General features: G+C 38.4%; 1 long non-coding RNA gene across 1 annotated transcript in view; it reads right to left on the bottom strand.

Annotated features, from left to right (window-relative positions):
* Positions 1-1993: 1993 nt before the first annotated feature.
* LOC128929922 (uncharacterized) overlaps positions 1994-20460 on the bottom strand; it is a 37834-nt gene continuing 19367 nt past the window's right edge. The window contains exon 4 of the long non-coding RNA XR_008477241.2: positions 1994-4246. This is a non-coding gene — a long non-coding RNA (uncharacterized LOC128929922). The remainder of the gene's footprint in view (positions 4247-20460) is intronic.

The raw sequence follows: 20460 nt of genomic DNA, 5'->3' as shown, positions 1-20460 counted from the left end.
GTACCATTTCAAATGACATTTATTGCCCATTTCCCTGGTTTAATTTTTGGAAATTTTATGAGAAGCCTGGGCATTGTTTCTTATTCACCACAACTTGAATAATTAACAAGGTAAATATGGCTTTGGTTGGTGATATGGTCAACAACGAGAGTTCTTTAGAGATTTTAATTAAGAACACTACTGCTGTACTTTATGTGAAAGTTTATTATGGTGCCTAAGCACTCTAAGCGATCCTTCACTGTAGACTGTGGCTCCTGTCTGAGTGTTTGGGTCCGTGTGTGTGTGTGTGCGCTTATGTGAACATGTAATTTTTATGACAAATGGTACAATATGAGATATGAGCACAGCAGCAAAGTCCTCCTTTGGCTTGTCCTTCTCAAAGGCACAGACTGGAGAAGCTGATTATTTTTTTGACATTTTCTTATAACCTAGAGACTTGAATTAGCTCAAATAAAACATCACTTGTTAAATGTCTACTATAGTATCAGTTATTGGGCTAGATGTGTTTTATGATTAATCTTTATAACAAGTCAATGAGGTCTCTCAGCATGACAAAGTGAAGATTCAGAGAGGTTAAGTAAGATGTCCAGAGCCACATAGGTAGTAATAGATGAAGATAGAGGTCAAATTCAAGCCAGTCACACTCTGAAGCCTGGGCCCTTTCCACTCTATCTCTCAAGCAAAATTACAGAGCTTTCTACTTGGAAATGAGTCTTGGTCACTGCAAAAGCCGAGTCGTGCCTTCTCCAGGAAGTCTTGAGAGATCATGTATGTAAGTGCATCCTCTCACCTGTACACTGATTTTACTTCCTGATGCTTCTCATAGTTTGACTTTTATTTAAGCTGTGTGCCAGTGGGAAGGAAAATATAATGTGATACTTAGAAAAGCATGAACTTTGGCGACAACTGGAATGTATTTCTTATTTGGCCTCTTCTTATCTGAGTCAGTTTGGACAAAATTCATCACAGCTTAGGCTTCATGTTGTTGATGTGAAGATGAAAGAAGAGCACGTATGGAAAGTTCTCAGAATGTGTCGTGGCATGTGGAAAGCACACAATACATGGTGGCTGGTTGGCTGGATAAAAACAAAATGAATGAAGGAATGAATGGCAGTGACCTTTGCTCATTTGTAGGCTCACCTCTCCAAAATTGCACTCTGTGTCAGTTCAAAATGTGATTGTAAAAATATAAAAATGAATCTCATAAAGACTTGAGAAAGACAAGTATATTTGACTGAGTTCCAGGCTGCCCCACTGTAGTAGAAAACCCTGGCTAGATCACACTGATCACAATGGTGTATACAACTTTTTAAAAATAATTGCCTAAGACTAGAATATGTTGATTATTAATGGGCTGAAATATATGGATCTATTGTGCTGTGACTTCTTCCAACCTATTTCATTAATGAAGTAGAATGATGGAGACTAACAGGAGACCTGGACTTGAAATCACAGGGCTCTTATCAGAAGTTCAATTCCAATTCCACCACGTGTCTCTATCTGTGTGATCTCTATACTCAATAAGCAGTGAATTTCATAGAACTACCAGGACTCCGGGAAGCCGATTCTGACTTTGAAATTTATTTGTGTAAAGTTTACTGGGGGTGTTTTCCGGAGCAGCACCTGTCAGGGGGTTAGAGAAGCAGGACTGGGTCATAGTGGTTGCAGGTGACTTCCCAGGCACTTATGGAGTTGGAATAACCCTTCAGGGCTGAATTGAAGAAAGAATGCCAAGACTTTGAAGCCTGGTAGACTGCCCCCAGGACAAGGGTGTAGCATTAGACAAAGCAGCTCTTTTTGGCCAAGAGAGGGTATTTCCTGAGAAGAAACTTGGCTGTGAAATGTCAACAATCCATACTCGCAGCAGCCACGGGCAGGAGTTTCTTAGTTCTGGAATTGGAGTGGAGCACTACAGTGTCCACTACAGTGGTGAAAGACGGTTTCTAACTCAGGAAACATGACCCCTCATGACTTCATTATAATTTCTTTTTTTGCAACTCAATGACAATTATCATTTTCACTTTGCAGGTGAAAATATAGAACCTCAGAGATAAATAACTTGCCTGACTAACATGCCAAGAGATTGTAATATATATACCCCTAATATACCACTAATGCCCTTGTGCATTCCCTAGGACCATGTATCTGTCTACTTTGATAGCAAATGAAAAGTCACTCAATAGATTGTTAAATTGTTCAACATTTAATAGTTTGCTAAATATTAGAAGATGCAAGGAGATTATGTGTGTATGTCTTGCATGCAATGTTTTAGAACAGGCAGATAGATATTAGCTGTTTCCCCTGGATGGTGGAATTGCTCAGGACTTCAGAGGAGTAGCAGCAGAAAGCCATTATAACACACTTCATGTCAAGCAGATTTTGCAAGTCAAGTAGTTGCTTGTAAACACAACACCATGCAATAAAACCTGATATATATTTTTTGGACTTCACAAAATATTTCTGCAAGTATTTTTTTGTGTATTTCTGATGTTATGATGTACTCACTAGGGATATGGAGGTGAATGGAGCTTATGGATTGGTGACAGCGTTGTGTTGGATTTGGACTTCAATACTGCAAGAGATTTCTGCAGATATGGTCACCCAGAGAATATTATCAACCGACAGAATAGTCTTAAAACTCAGCCCACTCCATCATCCCAAATCTGAAGTAGAAGGAAGGGAAGGAGGGAGAGGATTTACTGAAAGCAATAACTTATTTGCCCCAGCCTGGAAAATGTCCTACAATCTATGGAGCTGTACTAATGTGTGAATGGACCTCAATGACAATGTAAATCCCTGCTGAGTTAGTTGGCATAATCGTCAGCCTACCCACTCACAGGATGCCAGCTTCTGGGCCACAGGAGCTCATGGAGGCACAGTAGCACCGTGAGACTTGTCTTCATAACAGGACTGGTCCAGGCATCCACTTTTTCCTCCTCATAGACCCCATCTGCTGTGGGAAGTTAGGGCTTCACTCTAACCATCTCCATTTTCTTAATATTTGCTCTTATCAGCCTGAGCCACCTCAGGATGTGTGTGTCTACCTAAAGGAACAAGCGGTTCTCCCAGGCCTCTCCAAACTAAAACGTGAGAGCAGTCTGCAGGACACTGGATTTGCAAGTAGAATGACACGGACAGAAGTCATGATTCCACAACTTGCAACCAGTAGGCTACTCAGCTTCTCTGGGCTCTGATTTCTTCATCTGCAAAATGAAGGTTGGATGAGGATAACAATATTTTACAATTGTGAGGAGCAAATGAGAATATTTGTGTTTTTTAGAAGGAATTATATAAAAGTTCCATACAAATAATGATGCTGAGCTGGACGGGTGTGCAGATGCATTTAGCTTCGGAAGAAGATAAGCCTTTACTTGGAGGAAAAGGCAGAATCACAGCTGTTGAATTTGTTCTCAAATGAATGCAAGACACCTTTGTAAGCCAGACTAACAAATAAGTCTACCCCACTCCTCATATGCTGGCCGACAACTTGCGCCCTGCTGCATCCTGTTCCCCATGTTTAAATTCAATAAAGGTCAGAGCAAACAGTCATCCATTGCAATTCTAGAAACCTGTTTTCTCCTATCCACTGCACATCTCAACCCATCACTTTAGAATAACATAGTCAGATGCAATTATCCCCAGGCTATTCAATTACTCAGCAGGTTTCCATATGTCATGAAGCACTGTACTTGTGAGATCACAAGGGTGATGCACACACAAAATGGTCTTTTCCTCTGCTTTGCACTTTCAGCAAATAACTCTTGAAGTCAGGTTGTCATGACAGTCTTGATTTAACATATCTAATTCCAGTAATTTAGAACTTTCCTTGGATGTGAAAATGCTCAGGACCCATCACTGAGTGTCTATTCTGATGTCCCTGGAGGTTGAGAAGGAGTTGCCTTTCTAGGTTTCTGAGAAAACACATCCTTCTTGGATCTTCACTTCCTTGCACAGCCATTCTTTCTGCTATCAATGTTTCCTTCTTATCTTAGTTGGCAAATTCAGAACACAAGCTTCAGATCAGCCTCAGGTGGAACTCACCGGTGGTTTTGCTAAAGTTTGCAAAAGCAGAGAGAGTCACAGCCGTGTCCGTTGTTCAAAACCCTTCTAAGTACATCAGTTCCAATTTCCAATTCTGCAATTACTTGTTTAAATATCTTCCTTTCCTGTAGACTGTGAAGTCCTTGAAGAATGGCACTGTATTTTGTTCATCTTTTTGATTCAGAATGCTTAGCATGGAATGAGCCTGAAATTGTAAATTGAATAGATGAATAAATATACAAATAGATACTGTTTTCAAATGTTTATTTTCAATGGAAATATTTAACTCATTGTCCTTTGGTGAGGTGACATAAATTTTTTGAACACCATGCAAACTTACGCTGGCTAATTTTCAAGGAATAAAACATGGAAAATTATACCAGAAAGATGACATTTCTTCAGTTTCTCATTTCTCCACTGTGGGTAAGTTTATGATTTTTTACAATTTCTGCTTTAGCTATGGGCTGCTATAACCTGCATAATTATTTAGTGGACGAATAGAATTATTTAATAATAAGCTCTGTCTGATAAGCAGGATGATGTCTTAGAACTGTCACAGCTGAGTTGGGAGAAAGATATAGCTCAAGATGAATGGTTGAATTCGGATTAAATTGTCACTCTTTGGGCATCTACTAAAGATTGTCTATGGTGCTGAAAATGTCACCTACATTATCTTAATAATCAATTGACACTGGCACGCCCATAGTGCAGGTGCAGAAAGGAAGGCTCATAGAAGTGATTTAATTTGTTAGAGATGACCCAGCTGTTAAGCATGTGCTGAGTCCAGGTATCTAGTTTCACACAGACTGGAGATGGGCTGGGATTCAGAGAGGACAAGGGAGTGCTTAGCCAGTGGATGTGTCTCCAAGTCAGCCAAGTCCCTGCCAACCCTGAGGTTCTGTGATCTGCGTGGCTTGGTGAGGACCTCTACTGGCTGAACTTCCTGGGCTGGTGAAATGCAGTGAGGTTGGAGATTGGGGGGAAGAAGGGCAAAGGATCTGAGTTTGAGTATTAGTCTAGTCACTTGTTGGATACATTGGGTGTTTCTTGCTTCATGCCACTGCTCTGCCTATGTCCTTCCATGGCTCCCCAGTGCTCTTTGCACAGAGATCGTGACTCTGTCAGTTGCTGCATGGCCTGCCTCTCTTTCCCACTCCAGCCTCAACTTATTCCATACCCTGCTCCCTGCCTGGGGGTTGGCCGTACCAGGAGGCTTCAGAGCCTGCTCTCTCTTGCCTTTGCAAGTGCCATTTATTCCGCCTAGAATTATCTTCTCATCTTTCTTGTGCCACCTTAAAAAAAAAAGCCTTTTCATCGTTCAGCTCTCAACCCAAGCATCTGTTTCTCAAGCCAAGCCCTTCTGCTGCTCCAGGGCCAGATCAGCTTCCTTTGTGAGTCCCTCATATTGACCTGTCTTCCTTTCCTTCAGCGCACCTCACTTGCTTTGCAGGTAGCATTCACTAATGGATTAGGTGATTAATATTGGTCTTTTCTTTTAGACTGGAATCTCCCTAAGAGCAGAAACAACACAGCATGGCCCACACAGATCAAGTTATCTACTCACAGACAACTACTCTCTAAACATTCACTTGCCCTCTCTGAATCTCAGATAGTCTGCACTCTGTATGAAACTAGACTATGGTAGTTGGAAAATCAAACTTTGTGATTCACTTTTAAACTATCAGAGGACAAACTCAGTCCATATCTACAAACTCTAATGGATCCAATGACTACGAGCAAATGAATGGAGAAGGAAGGTGTAGACACAGCTGGTCTTATCATTGCTTAGCTGTCTGTAAAGCTTGAGCTTCAGAGTGCTTACTATTTTGCAGGTTTTTGAACTCTAGAGAATTCCAGGGCTTGTCTACCTATCTAATTAGGAGCCCATGTTCATAGTACAATCAATTCTTCATGTAGTATGGGGTTGAGGGATTGGTAAAAGCATTGACTTTGGAACCAGACTGCACGGAGTCTACCACTTACTAGCTCTGTGAATTTAAGTGACTTACTTAACCTCTCTCTGACTTAGTTTTGCCATCTGTAAAGTGGGGGTTATCACAGTATTTATGTTGTACGGTTGCTGTGAAGATTAAATAATTTATATTTATTTTATAAAGTGTTTACAATAGTTCCCGACATACAGTGCATGCTATATAAGTAATTTCTTTTAGTTTTATTTCTTCAGGAGATAGACACGCTGTGTCTTTTCAAATACCAGTGCCTATAACCACTTCCTTCCTAGGCATCCTCCCATTTCCCCAGTAGCTGTAGCTGTTTCTGCCTCCCTTTTGAGTTGCTGAAATTTGAGTGTGTCTTACTCTTAATCTGAACTGTCTTATGGCAATACTGATTAGTTTTTCCCTCCATGTTTTCCATCGCAAAGGCTTAGTTCTCCACTAGTGGGAAATAGTCCCATTGTCTCAATTATACTTGGGCTCTGCCCCACAAAAATTTGACTCACCAGATGCAATCAGGCAACAGGAACTTATGCTGGGGAGGTAACAGAGCTTGAAAAGGTGGCTTTTGCTGGCATGAGTCAACACAGATCAGCTCCCCTGTGCTAAGTGGAGCTGCAAATTGCACTGTGAGCCTCTGTGCTCACTCACTCTCTCCTGGCTCACCTCTCAGTGGGCTCCCTGGCTGGCAAGCTGGAACTACACAAACAGGAATGCTGAGGAAATGCCTTTCCAAGATGGGCTGCTGGGGAATTTGAACACAGAACTAGTTATTGAGATTCTCTAATGGCATAAGAGAGTTGAGGCTAAAGTCTGAGCTGGCTACTAAACACAGAACTAGTTATTAAGGTTCTCTAATGGCATAAGAGAGTTGAGACTAGACTCTGAGCTGGCTAAGGCAGAGAATGGTGTCTGGCATGGAGAAAAGAATTCAGCCTGTACCAAGTAAGACGTCAGTGACCTTAGGGAAAGACCCTTCCTCTCTGTGGCCCTCCCCATGTGTTAAGGAAAAAGTTTATTCATCCACTCAACACATATTTACTGAGCTTCTACTGTTTTCTAGGCACTGCTAGACAGATGAACTCTCAGATGTATTATGTTGAAATCACTTTGTGAAATACATGACTCAAAGCTCAAATATGGTAAACTCGGGGACAGGAGCAGATGGGCTGCATTATCTTAATCTGTGTAATCAACGCATGGCAGAAAGTGTGGTTTATAATATAAACTCTGGAAATATTTAGTGTTCTTTAAAAAATTCTACTCTTGGCTTTCTTACTTTCTAAAATGTTTGTATACTATTTTATTGATGTAGTTTTTCATATTGATTATTTTCTTCCTTCTATTTACTTTGGGTTTATGTTGCTCTTCTTTTTCCAACTTTTGAAGGTGGCAACATGAACCACTCTTTCTTAGTCTTCTACTTTTATAAAGTTGTAAAATTTCCCCCAGCACTGCCTTAGTTGTGAATAATTTTTTTATTTGCTGTGTTTTTATTATGATTGTTTCAAATATTTTAATGTCTTTTGTGATTTCTTTTTCAACCTATGTGGCATTTGAAAGTGTGTTGTTTGATTTCCAAATATTTGTGTTTCTTGTTTTTAGTTGCTGAATTCTAATGTATTTCCTTTGTACTCAAAAACACAGTCGGCAAGCATGGTGGTATTTCCTGTGAGTTCTAGAAGGTACTGGCTCTGCATATTTATAGGCCAGCTCTGGGCCAACGATCCACTGAAGTTTCTCCATTCAGCATTCTGAGGACTCTTGTCTGAATAGTGCTCTTCTCTTTGCTAATCTGCCCTGTAAATTCCAGTTGCAATCTCAGCCCTCAACTTTAATCTCTGCCACCCAACTCAGCAACACTGCTGTGCTTTCCTTTGGCTCCATCTCCTTGTGACATGTGGATCCCTGAAAGTTCCCCATGGCAGAAAGTTGAGAAAACATTGAGCTCACCATGTGTGTTTGCTTTTTTGCTAGCATTACAGTCCAGGTAACACCCACACTCTGTTGCAGCCAAACCCCAAGTATTACTTTATAATTTCATCTGATTTAAGTTGCAAATATTGACCTAACAAGGTGGGTTCTGGAAGTTTAGGCTTTAAAAATGCATGTTTTTTAACTTCCAAAATGTGCTTATTTTAACTTTACCAGGGCCATCTTTATAGGTTTTTAATTTAACTTTTCTTTGCATTTCTAATTGTAATTTATGTTTATTAATTTTGAAGAAAAAATTATTAAATTATCTTTTCCGCAATTTGTGAGCCTCCATCATTTTGAGCAAGTAAGTTGTACCTGCAATTGCTATATAAAACCTCTTTCTAACAATATCTGAACAGTGCTTTTTACTTGGTGCTTTCTAAAGATAACATAAATAACTTGGTACGAATGACTAATTTAATACATAGGATCAAATGTGAATGACTTACTAACTGGTTTTCTTAGGCACAATGTTATTATCTCACAGTACAAACAATGTCCTGATAAGGCTATAATAGGTTGATATCTCCCATCTCTGCTCTCTCAGGTGACAGTGAGTCCTATAGTAATGTGTTCTCTTTAGTAATATTTTTAGTAATATTGCTCTCTTGTGCTTGCTGGTGTTCTTGCTAATTCATGTCTGATTTTACACATTTTGCTGAATCTCTTCTGTGATTCATGCTTGTCCATGCCAGAGGGGCCCAATAATTCTGTGTCAGATAAGTCACGACCTTGCATCTGTGTGGAAAGTGTAACTCCAGAGACCTCTCAAATTCTTTGTTTGTAATTCCCTATAGAACACAATTATGAACGGCTTTCATTTATTGCACTTTTTAAAATGCTATTCATGTTTCTATTGCCTACTGCATTCATAAATAGAAATGCTGAAATTTGAAGGATTTTCTTTCCTTCCTTCAAAGTATACTCTGCAAAATTACTTTGCTTAGGCTCTTTGTTATCTGAGAATGGGTTCTCTCTATGGCAAGAAGAGGGGTTTAGGCTGCTTGAGTTTGGATTAAAAAAAAATACAAGTTTATTATCTAAAAAGGCTTGTTTCACTTGGTCAAAGTTTATTGATGCTATACTTAATTCCTGTGTCATATTGTAAAATAATTCCTAGATGTAATGATCTTAGGTTTTGCCTTTACTTATTTAATGCTCATTTAAGATGGTAAAAATGAATTTGGTAATATTTATTCTGGATATTTGAAAGCTTTTCTTTTTCTTGTAGATTCTTTCATATATTTCAAATAGATAAGAGTGCTAGCACAGTGAATTCTGGTAGATGAGGGATGATTCTGTCTTCTACTCACTTGTATTGATTCATTCGGCAGATAGAATTTAAAATCATAAATGCTACTATTTTAGGGAAAATAATCACGCTTCATACTCTGGAGGTTACAAAATAAACGGATTTCTGATGCTCACGTTGCTCAAAATATAGATAAAGTTCAGGCAAAGTTACATGCAAAATTAAATGACAACTCAAACTTTTTAATAGAAAAAATTAAGGAAATTTTGTAAAAAATAAATGGTTGGGCAAGTAATGTGGACAGTTCATAGGAGAAACTGAGGATTGGAGTGGCTAAAAAAACTTTTTATAGAGACTGTGTCATCAATTGTGTAACTTTTATATACTTATTATAGCCTTAAAAAATAAACCCTTGCTGTTTAAACCCTATAACTGTGTTTATATGCAAAGGTTTAGAAGGCCCTTTGGTCTTCGAAATGCAATAGGCCATGCTGTCTACGTTGTAAATATTGACATGACAAGATGGGTCCTGGAAGTTTAGTTACCATCATCTCTCCATCCTATTTAATTCATAACATCTAATTCCTCTACTCTCCTTGTTCCCACAGAGAGCCTCATGTGCTTTCTAAAGCCCCAACTTTCCACTTTAATTGTAGCCTTCTCAATCACAAGGCTGGTCAAGGTTCCCCTGAGACCAACTATGGGATCAGCTCCATATTCTAATTCCAGACAAGGTTACAGGCCACCATGGACTTCTAGGCTTCTGTCGCCCATGACCCTGAACTGAAATAATTGGTCAATTATTTGTTTTGTTAATCTTTGACATATATATATATATAATATGTATATATATAAAAGATTTTTCATATATATGAAAGATTATATATGGAAGATTTTTAATGTATATTATTTATATATATATATATATATATATATATATATATGAGAGAAAGTGCTCACATTTGTTTCAATGTTTACTATTAGAAGTGCTTTGGTCTTTATTTAGAAGTTTGGTGATGTTTCTGTGACCAAAAATATTCTGTAGGAACTTGTTTGTATCAATTAACCTATTTTGTTACAAATCCTTTCACTTAAAGTCACTTAAAGTCACAGTTTCCAAGAACCTGTGGATGACATTGAGGACTTGTTGTATTTTCAATTCATCCTCTTGTTTAATCCACATTATTACTCCATCGAGTAGATACAGTAATTTGTATTTCTATTTCATACATGAGACTCATATATTGAATAGGGGAAGGTAAAACCTGAGACTTCTGACTTGGATTCTAAGGCTCTTTCTTTCACCCTCATTTAGAGGTGTAAAAATTGGAAAACAAGACAAAGAGGATATAAAAGATAGTGTAAGGCTTTTCTTACATTAAAAAAGAAAGAGTCAGAAACAAAACATTCACTTTTTGATGTGAAGGAAGTTTTTTTGAGTGGTTTTGTTTTGTTTCCCATGGTTTTGAGTTTTCTAACTTTCTTGCTTTCCCTCCTGGGCTAAAAATCCCATGAAGTTCCTTCAACTGATTTCCAGCTCAATTATGCAAACTCAAGAGACTTGTGTAGCTTGAATGCATTTGAAGATAACCCTTAATTAGTGATGCTTGGATGAAATCCTCAGGCAATGGTATCTCATTCATTTTACTGGGGCTCTGGTATTTTACTTAAAGGATCAGCTGTGTGTAATAACAAGGTGAATTATGTGGTCATGACCTGAAACTCATTATGATCATCATAAAACTTTTGATTCTTTCCCCTCCCTTTGCCAAAGTCCTTGGAATAGAGGAATAACTTAGAATGTAAAACCACTGTGCCCCCAGATCTTTTTGACACAAATTCACTCCACAAATATTACCTATGCATGATCATGAAGAAATGATATTTCTTTTTTTCTGTCTAGGATGTGGCTATAAGGCACTTTGTTCACTAAAGTAGGACATGGATGACTGGAGGTGTCAGAAACAGGAACGGTACCTGCCCAAGGAAGGAGGGAAAGCTGGGGTGCACAGATGCCTGGTATACCTGGGATCTGATAGGGAAGGGCTAAACAGGTGGCTGGTACAGCTGGGATCTGAGTTCAACAGAAATGCACAGGGATCTATTCAGAGAAATTTTCTGATTGAAAATCCTGTGGGTTAACAGCATCAGGGACAACTGTCCACAAGTCATGAGGCCCCAGTTTCTGAGCTGAGTTGCAGAGCAGACAGGAAAAGAAGTTCGGAAGAGCTAAGAAAAACAGGACAGTTTTAGAGGAGTTAGAGGATTAAAACAAGAATTTAAAACAAGCTCAAGGAACATGTCAGAGATTCAGTTAACTAGGGTGGAGAATGAGATTCTGGCAGAACCAGTAGCAAATATTTCTTTAGTCCATATTTTTATGTATTAGACAAAACCTGCTCTTATCACATCACAGGTAAGAGTAAGTTTATTCATTTAATTCACAAAGGCTTTTAGAGCACTTATCATGTTTGTAGTCGGTGATGGGAAATCAGTAGATGAAACAAAGGCACTCTGCTGTCAGGCAGTTTATATTCTAATGGAGGGAGAGAGACAATAAACATAATAAATGGAAGAAGTTAAATAGAGATGACATTTAGTGTGTTAAAGGTAATGTGCAATGTGAAAAACTGATGTAGGGCAAACAGTATTGAGAGTGCTAGGTGTTCAATCAAAATCAGTGCAGATTTAGTTACATGGAAACTTTACTTAAATAGATATTTCACCAGGGAGAATGCGTTCGTCTCAGAAATCTCAAGTGTCTCAAAATCAAACAGAATGGGACAAGTCCTTTGGAGAGAGGGAGAGGTAAAACTGGCAGGGAAGTTTGTAGGGGCAGAAGGCAAGAGGGCAGGGTGAGCAGGTGTCAAAATCAGATAAACTTTTTTTTTTGTGGTCGGCTGATTCTCGGAATGAGTGTTGAGGAGGATATTCTGCACCTGAGGTGCTTAGTGCTTATTTAAACTTGAGGGCAAGTCAAAATGTAGGGGTCTGTATGGAGGAGAGAAGTCTGGCTGAAGTCTGGTCAAGCCAAAGTTCATGGGCAATTGTGAGCCCTTGGTCAGCAAGGAGTGTTTATGTGTCGTGTTCAGTAGGGTGGTCCAGGAAGAGCTCATTGAGAAGGTGACATCATAGCAGAGTTGAAGTAAGTGAGAAAGCAAAGACTGGAAAGCTGTGAGGAAGCAAAACGTGCTGTTATCAAGAGAAATGCATTTGAGGCATAGGAAGGCCCAGTGCGGGGACTGAGGTGGGAGCGCGGCTGCTGTGTTTGAAGAATAGAATGATGAATTTTCCAAAGACTTCCCTGATAATATCTTCTATCCCATATGCTCCTTTGCAATGTGACTTTTACATGTTCCCATGAGCAAGTGGAATTTATTACTCCATGATCTCAAATCCTGGCAGGTCTGGTCACTGCTTTAACCAATAGAACACGGTAGAAGTGTTGATGGGCCCGTTCCAGGCATAGTCTTTAACTGGCTGTGCAACTTCTACTTCCTGCCTCCTCTAACACTTGCTGTCGGGACTCTGACCCTCAGAACACCGAACGCCATAGCTGCTGTTCTATGAGAAGCCCAAGGCATGAGGAAAGGCCATGGCCAGAGGCATGTAGGTGCTTGGTCTGCAAGTCCAGCTCAGCTCTCGGCATCAACTGTTGGTCACAGGAGTGAGCCAGCTACTATGGACGTCAGCCCAAGGATCCTTCAGATGACTTCAGACTCAGCTGACATTGGACTGTAACCACACAAGAAACCTCAAAGCACAAATGCTCAGTTGAAGTCGGTCAGTCCACAGAACCAATAGAGAATATAACAACTTGTTTTAAGCCACTTAATTCTGAGGTGGCTTGTTATGGAGCAATAGATGACTAAAATCAATAAAAAGGGGAACATTGTAGCTAGAGAAATGAGACCAAGAGGGAAATTAGCAGGAGATGAAGTCAGAGAGAACTTGGGAAGTCCAAGGGATATTTTCTTGTAACAACTTTGAGTTTTGCTTTGAGTGAAAGAGAGCTGTTGTGGGGTTTTGAAAGAGGAGCGATATGACCTGACTTCCATTCTAAAAAGATCCCTCTGGCTGCGGTGTGGGAAATAATCTGTTGATACGTTGGTAACAATTTAGGTAAACAATGGTTATATTTCAGGTTGGATAGGTAGAGGGATGGGAGGGGAGAAGGTGTTGCTGTCTGTAAATATTTTGAAAGTAGAGCGTAAGAGTGTTTCCTCATACATTGAGATGTAAGAGAATGAGATTGCCAATAATGTTTAAGATACTAGAAAAGGATGTTTCCATTTTGAACTGAGATGGAGAATACTGCTGAAGGGCATGCTCAAGGAGGAAGACTGGGGTTATGTTAATTAGAAATAGCTGTGGGCATCTCAGTGGAAATATCAAGTAGGTAATAGGACACCATAGCTTTAGAGTTGGCGAAGGTGTCAAGGTTGAAGCTGTGAATACAGAAGTCAGCAAAAAGTCATGAACTAATGAGGTCGCCTAGGGAGTGAATGTTGGTAAGAGACAAGAAGAGGACTGATGGACCCCTAATACATTGCAGGTAAAGCAACTGGGAGAAGACAAAAAGTTAGAAAATCAGACCGAGAAGGAACAGTCAGTGACATAAGAGGAAAACCAAGAGAAGGAATATGTGGGAAATCTAGCAAAGAAAGCATTTCTAGTAGAAAAAAGTTATCAGCTGGATCAAAAGCATTTAGGTCAAGAAAGAAGCAAACTGAGAATTGACCTCTGTCTATATTCAGCAATGTGTGATCTTAGCAGAATCATCTAATTCCCTCTTTCGGTTTCTCCTCACACACACACAATATTTATTGAGCATTTAATATATGTCAGGTACGTCCCAGGCCTTGGGGACAATAACCAAATAAAATATTCCCTCCAGTAGTTTACAATCATTCAGTCAATTAAACAGTATTTACTGCACAGTTACTACATGTAAGACACTGCACTAAGTACTATGAGAGATATAAATTGGGTGTAAGACACATGTTTAACCTAATTGGAAACTTTAGACAGAAACACACAGTCTTGTAAATTGCAGTGCAAGCAAAGCCTACAAGAAATATCAAAATGAAGTATAAAGTTTCAATAACTCATGTACCCCAAAACCTAAAATCCAATAAAAAATAAAAAAAAATAAAAATTAAAAAAAAATAAAGTTTCAATAAATGGTAGCATATTAGAGTAAATGCTCTGTGATGAAAGAATAAGTAGTCTAAATTGCAAGAATGTAGAAAATGCTTCATGAAAGCACACAAATAAAAAAGTGCAGCGTTGAGGAGCCTATGACATAGACATTGGTGGTCGATAAATGGACAACTTCAGGGAGATCGGAAAATGAATATCAAAAGTAAATGCAATAACATGGCTGAACCTGAAGGACATTTTGCTAAGTGAAATAAACCAGTCACAGAAGGAAAGACATAGTATGATTGGACTTACACGAATATCTAAAATAATCACATAGAAGCAGAGAGTCTAAAGATGGTTTCCAGGGGCTGGAAGGAGGAGGAAATGGGGATTTACTGTTCAATAGGCATGAAGATTCAAATATGCAAGAAAAATATGTTCTAGAGATCGGCTGTACAACATCATGTCTGTGTTAATGATATTACACTTACTAATTTGTTAAAAGGATAGGTCTTATGGTAAATTTTCTTACTGCCATAAAAACAATAAAAAGTTAATAATTATGCATTTCTTAAAAAGTGAGTGGACATACATCAAGAATGGATGAGGCCACTTGTACGACTTTGGAATTTGGCCTTTTCTCTGCTATGGCAAGGGTAGAGTTTTGGGGATGAAGAAGTTTTAAGTGATTGGATGTATCGTAAGGTTTCTATTTTAGGATAATTCAATCTAGTGGTGGAAGTTAGGACAGAGTGTGGTTGGGGGGATGAGAGGACTCAGAAATAATACCACTGACATGGATTGCTACTCAGAAGAATATACGTATTTTAAAGCCTTTTCAATCTCATGTAGACTTTCCCTCTCCACTGATGTGTGTGTTCTTGTACATTTAGGGTCGGGTATGTGTGTGTTTTAGAAACATCTCTTTCTTAATGCATTAATTTGTAGGTACTCAGTTTTTGCTGCCAAAAATGGAATCCATTCATTTTACATTCTAGCTGTCACTAGTTCTTAAGAATTTAATTGCAATGGTAGGGGTTTCCTTAGATTCTATAACAAAAAGAGCTTAATTTGTTTTAGGAATTACTTTTCTTCTATTTTCTAGTGTTATAATTTTATCATCCACAAACATTGATAATTCAGTATCTTCTGTTCTAATTCTTACATCTCTCTTTTTTCTTTTAAATGTAATGCTCTAAGCATGGTGCCAGCACTTATATCTCAAAAAATAACACTTCATTATTATATTTCCTATCCCTTTTTTAGATGTTTGAAAAAATTGTTTAGTAAATATGTCAGAGTTAGGTACTTTTATTTTTAAGTAATTATTTACATCTTATGTTGTTTTAAATCTCTTTTCTTGTCCTATAGCCTAGATATCTCTCTATCAACATTCTCTTTCATATAAAAACATTTATAGAACACTTATTATATAAGTTACTTAAAATGAACAGGACCTACCCTCCATCCCCCTGAAGGTCTCAGGAGATTTGGACACTGGTTTAAATAATTGAAGACCAAATAACAAATGGTATATAAACACAAGTAAATTGCTGTTTTTTAATAAAATTTTTTAATACCAAATTTTATTAATTAACATATTTCTCAGTGTACAGGAGCACCCAGGCACATAAAGCAAGTTCTTAATGATCTACAAAGAGACTTAGACTCCCACATAATAATAGTGGGAGACTTTAATACTCCACTGTCAATATTAGACAGATCAACGAGACAGAAAATTAACAAGGATATCCAGGACTCGAATTCAGATCTGGACCAAGCAAACCTGATAGACATGTATCGAACTCTCCACCCCAAATCTACAGAATATACATTCTTCTCAGCACTGCATTGCACCTACTTTAAAATTGACCACATAATTGGATGTAAATCACTCATCAGCAAATGCAGAAGAACGGAAATCATAACAGTCTCTCAGACCACAGTGCAATCAAATTAGAACTCAGAATTAATAAACTAACTCAGAACCAAAGAGCTTCATGGAAACTAAACAACTGGCTCCTGAATGTCAACTGGATAAACAATGAAATGAAGGCAGAAACAAAGATGTTCTTTGAAACCAATGAGAACGAAGATACAATGTTCCAGAATCTCTGGCACACATTTAAAGCAGTGTCTAGAGGGAAATTTATAGCAATAAATGCCCATATGAGAAGTGAGGAAAGATTGAGAATCAACACCCTATCGTCAAAATTGAAAGAGCTAGAGGAACAAGATCAAAAAACTCAAAAGTTAGCAGAAGACAAGAAATAACTAAGATCAAAGCTGAACTGAAGGAGATAGAGACACAAAAACCCTTCAAAAAAATCGATAAAACCAGGAGCTGGTTTTTTTAAAAGATCAACAAAATAGACAGACTGCTAGCCAGATTAATATAAAAGAAAAGGGAGAAGAATCAAATAGATGCAATAAAAACCGATAAAGGGAATATCACCACTGACTCCACAGAAATACAAACTACAATCAGAGATTACTACAAACAACTTTATGCACACAAACCAGTAAACCTGGAAGAAATGGATAAATTCCTGGACACTTGTACCCTCCCAGGCCTAAACCAGAAAGAAGTTTAAATCTTGAATAGACCAATAACAAGGGCTGAAGTTGAGGCAGCAATTAATAGCCTACCAACTAAAAGAAGTCCAGACAGGTCCAGACAGGTTCACAGCTGAATTCTACCAGACATACAGAGTGGAGCTAGTACCACTCCTGAAACTATTCCAAACAATACAAAAAGAGGGAATGCTTCCCAAATCATTTTATGAGACAAGCATCGTCCTGATACCAAAACATGGCAGAGACTCAACAAAAGAAGAAAACTGCAAGCCAATATCCATGATGAACATAGATGCAAAAATCTTCAATAAAATACTGGCGAACTGATTGCAACAGCACGTTGAAAAGCTTATTCATCACAATCAAGTAGGCTTCATCCCGGGGCTGCAAGGCTGATTCAACATACACGTCTATAAATGTAATTCACCACCATAAACAGAACCAAAGACAAAAACCACATGATTATCTCAATAGATGCAGAGAAGGCCTTCGACAAAATTCAACAGTCCTTTTTGCTAAAAACTCTCAATAAACCAGGTATCAAAGGAACATATCTCAAAATAATAAAAGCTATTTATGACAGACTTACAGCCAATATCATACTTAATGGGCAAAAACTGGAAGCATTCCCTTTGAAATCTGGCACTAGACAAGGATGCCCTCTCTCACCACTCCTATTCAATATAGTATTGGAAGTTCTAAGCAATTGGGCAAGAAAAAGAAATAAAGCGTATTCAATTAGGAAAAGAGGAAGCCAAATTGTCTCTATTTGCAGATGACATGATTATATATTTAGAAGACCCCATCATCTCAGCATAAAATCTCCTTAAACTGAAGCAACTTCAACGAAGTCTCAGGATACAAAATCAATGTGCAGAAATCATAAGCATTTCTATACATCAATAACAGACTAACAGAGAGCCAAAACATGAGCAAACTCCCATTCATGATGGCTACAAAGAAAATAAAATACCTAGGAATACAACTAACAAAGGATGTAAAGGAACTCTTCAAGGAGAACTACAAATCACTGCTCAAGGAAACAAGAGAGGACACAAACAAATGAAGAAATATTCCATGCTCATGGTTAGGAAGAATCAGTATCGTGAAAATGGCCATACTGTCCGAAGTAATTTATAGATTCAATGCTATCCCCATCAAGCTATCAGTGACCTTTTTCACAGAACTGGAAAAGAACCACCTTAAACTTCATGTGGAACCAAAAGAGCCCACATAGGCAAGACAATGCTAAGCAAAAAGAACAAAGCCAGAGGCATCATGCTACCGGATTTCAAACTATACTACAAGGCTACAGTAATCAAAACAGCATGGTACTGATACCAAAACAGAGATATAGACCAATGGAACAGAATGGAGGCCTTGGAGGTGATGCCACATGTCTACAACCATCTGATCTTTGACAAACCTGACAAAAACAAGGAATGGGGAAAGGATTCCCTTTTTAATAAATGGTGTTGGGAAAACTGGCTAGCAGTGTGCAGAAAGCAGAAACTGGACCCCTTTTTGACACCTTACACTAAAATTAGCTCCAGATGGATTAAAGACTTAAACGTAAGACCTAACACCATAAGAACCCTAGAAGAAAACCTAGCCAAAAATCATTCTGGTGATAGACATAGGCAAGGACTTCATGAATAAAACACCAAAAACATTGGTAACGCTAGCCAAAATAGACAAATGGGACCTAATTAAATGCAAGAGCTCTGTACAGCAAAAGAAACAATCATTAGAGTGAACCAGCAACCACCAGAATTGGAAAAATTTTTTGCAATCTACCCATCTGACAAAGGTCTAATATCCAGAATCTACAAAGAACTAAAACAGATTTACAAGAAAAAACAAACCTATCCAAAAGTGGGTGAAGGATATGAACAGACACTTTTCAAAAGAAGACATATATGAGGCCAACAAACGTATGAAAAATTGCTCATCATCACTGATCATTAGAGAAATGCAAATCAAAACCACATTGAGGTCCCACCTCATGCCAGTTAGAATGGCAATCATTAAAAAATCTGGAGACAACAGATGCTGGAGAGGATGTGGGGAAACAGGAACACTTTTACACTGTTTTTGGGAGTGTAAACCAGTTCAACCATTGTGGAAGGCAGTGTGGCACTTCCTCAAGGACTTAGAAATAGAAATTCCATTTGACCCAGCAATCCCATTACTGGGTATATAGCCAAAGGATTATAAATCATTCTATTATAAAGACACATTAACGTGTATGTTCATTGTAGCACTGTTTACAATAGCAAAGACTGGAACCAACCCAACTGCCCATCGACTATAGACTGGACAAGGAAAATGTGGCACATATACACCATAGAATACTATGCAGCCATAAAAAACTATGAGTTTGTGTCCTTTGCAGGGACATGGATGAATCTGGAAACCATAATTCTCAGCAAACTGACACAAGAACAGAAAATCAAACACCTCATGTTCTCACTCATAGGTGGGTGTTAAACAATGAGAACATATGGACACAGGGAGGGGAGCATCACACACTGGGGTCTGTTGCGGAGGGGGGGCAAGGGATGGACAGCAGGGGTGGGTGGGGAGGTCGGGGAGGGATAACATGGGGAGAAATGCCAGATGCAGGTGACAGGGGGATGGAGGCAGCAAACCACATTGCCATGTGTGTACCTATGCACCAATCCTGCACGATCTGCGCATGGACCCCAGAACCTAAAGTACAATAAAAAAATTCAAATGCCTAAATTTCACTATTTTTTCTAAAGTTCTTTTTAATATTACTGCTATTTTATCAAATCGATTTTATGTTTTCTTTTTGTGATTTTTTGTGTTGTCTTCCCTCTCTCTTCCGACAGCTTTAAATATTTATTTTATACGTATTTTTAGTTTGACAGTGAGTTGATTGTTTTAGCATTTCCTTAGTAATAGTAATAGCATATATTAACTTACTTTGCTGGATAATTACTCATGTAATACTACTACTTTGTACTGAGTACTTGTTTTTACTTTGTAAACATATCTTTGTAGGCTACCATTTATTGCATTTTATTTTGAAATTTAGAGGAGAGTTCTTTTAATAGAAACTGCCAGGATGTCCACAATGAATTGTTATTTCCGACACAGGTTGGATTTTCTTTTTTATCTGACTAGTTTACTATTGCTATTCCTGGAGTTTTTAAGCCTCTATTCCGTGTAATAAATGCTTTTAACTTTTTTTTCCTCTTTTAAATTAATTTGAAAGGTAACTATAACTGATCTAATTTTCCTTATCTTTTAAAATATTAAATTAATATGGGTTTGTAGGGCCAGGCGCAGTGGCTCATGCCTGTATTCCAGCATTTTGGGAGGCTGAGGCGGGCGGATCACCTGAGGTCAGGAGTCTAAGACCAGCCTGGCCGACATGGTGTAACCCTGTCTCTACTAAAAATAAAAAAATAAAAAAATTAGCCGGGCATGGTGGCAGGTGCTGTTAGTCCCAGCTGGGAGGCTTAGACAGGAGTGTTACTTAAACCC

This window comes from Callithrix jacchus, chromosome 16 (genome assembly GCF_049354715.1).
Source record: "Callithrix jacchus isolate 240 chromosome 16, calJac240_pri, whole genome shotgun sequence".
In the NCBI taxonomy this organism is placed as follows: domain Eukaryota; kingdom Metazoa; phylum Chordata; class Mammalia; order Primates; family Cebidae; genus Callithrix; species Callithrix jacchus.
This window is presented reverse-complemented; position numbering and strand designations above follow the sequence as displayed.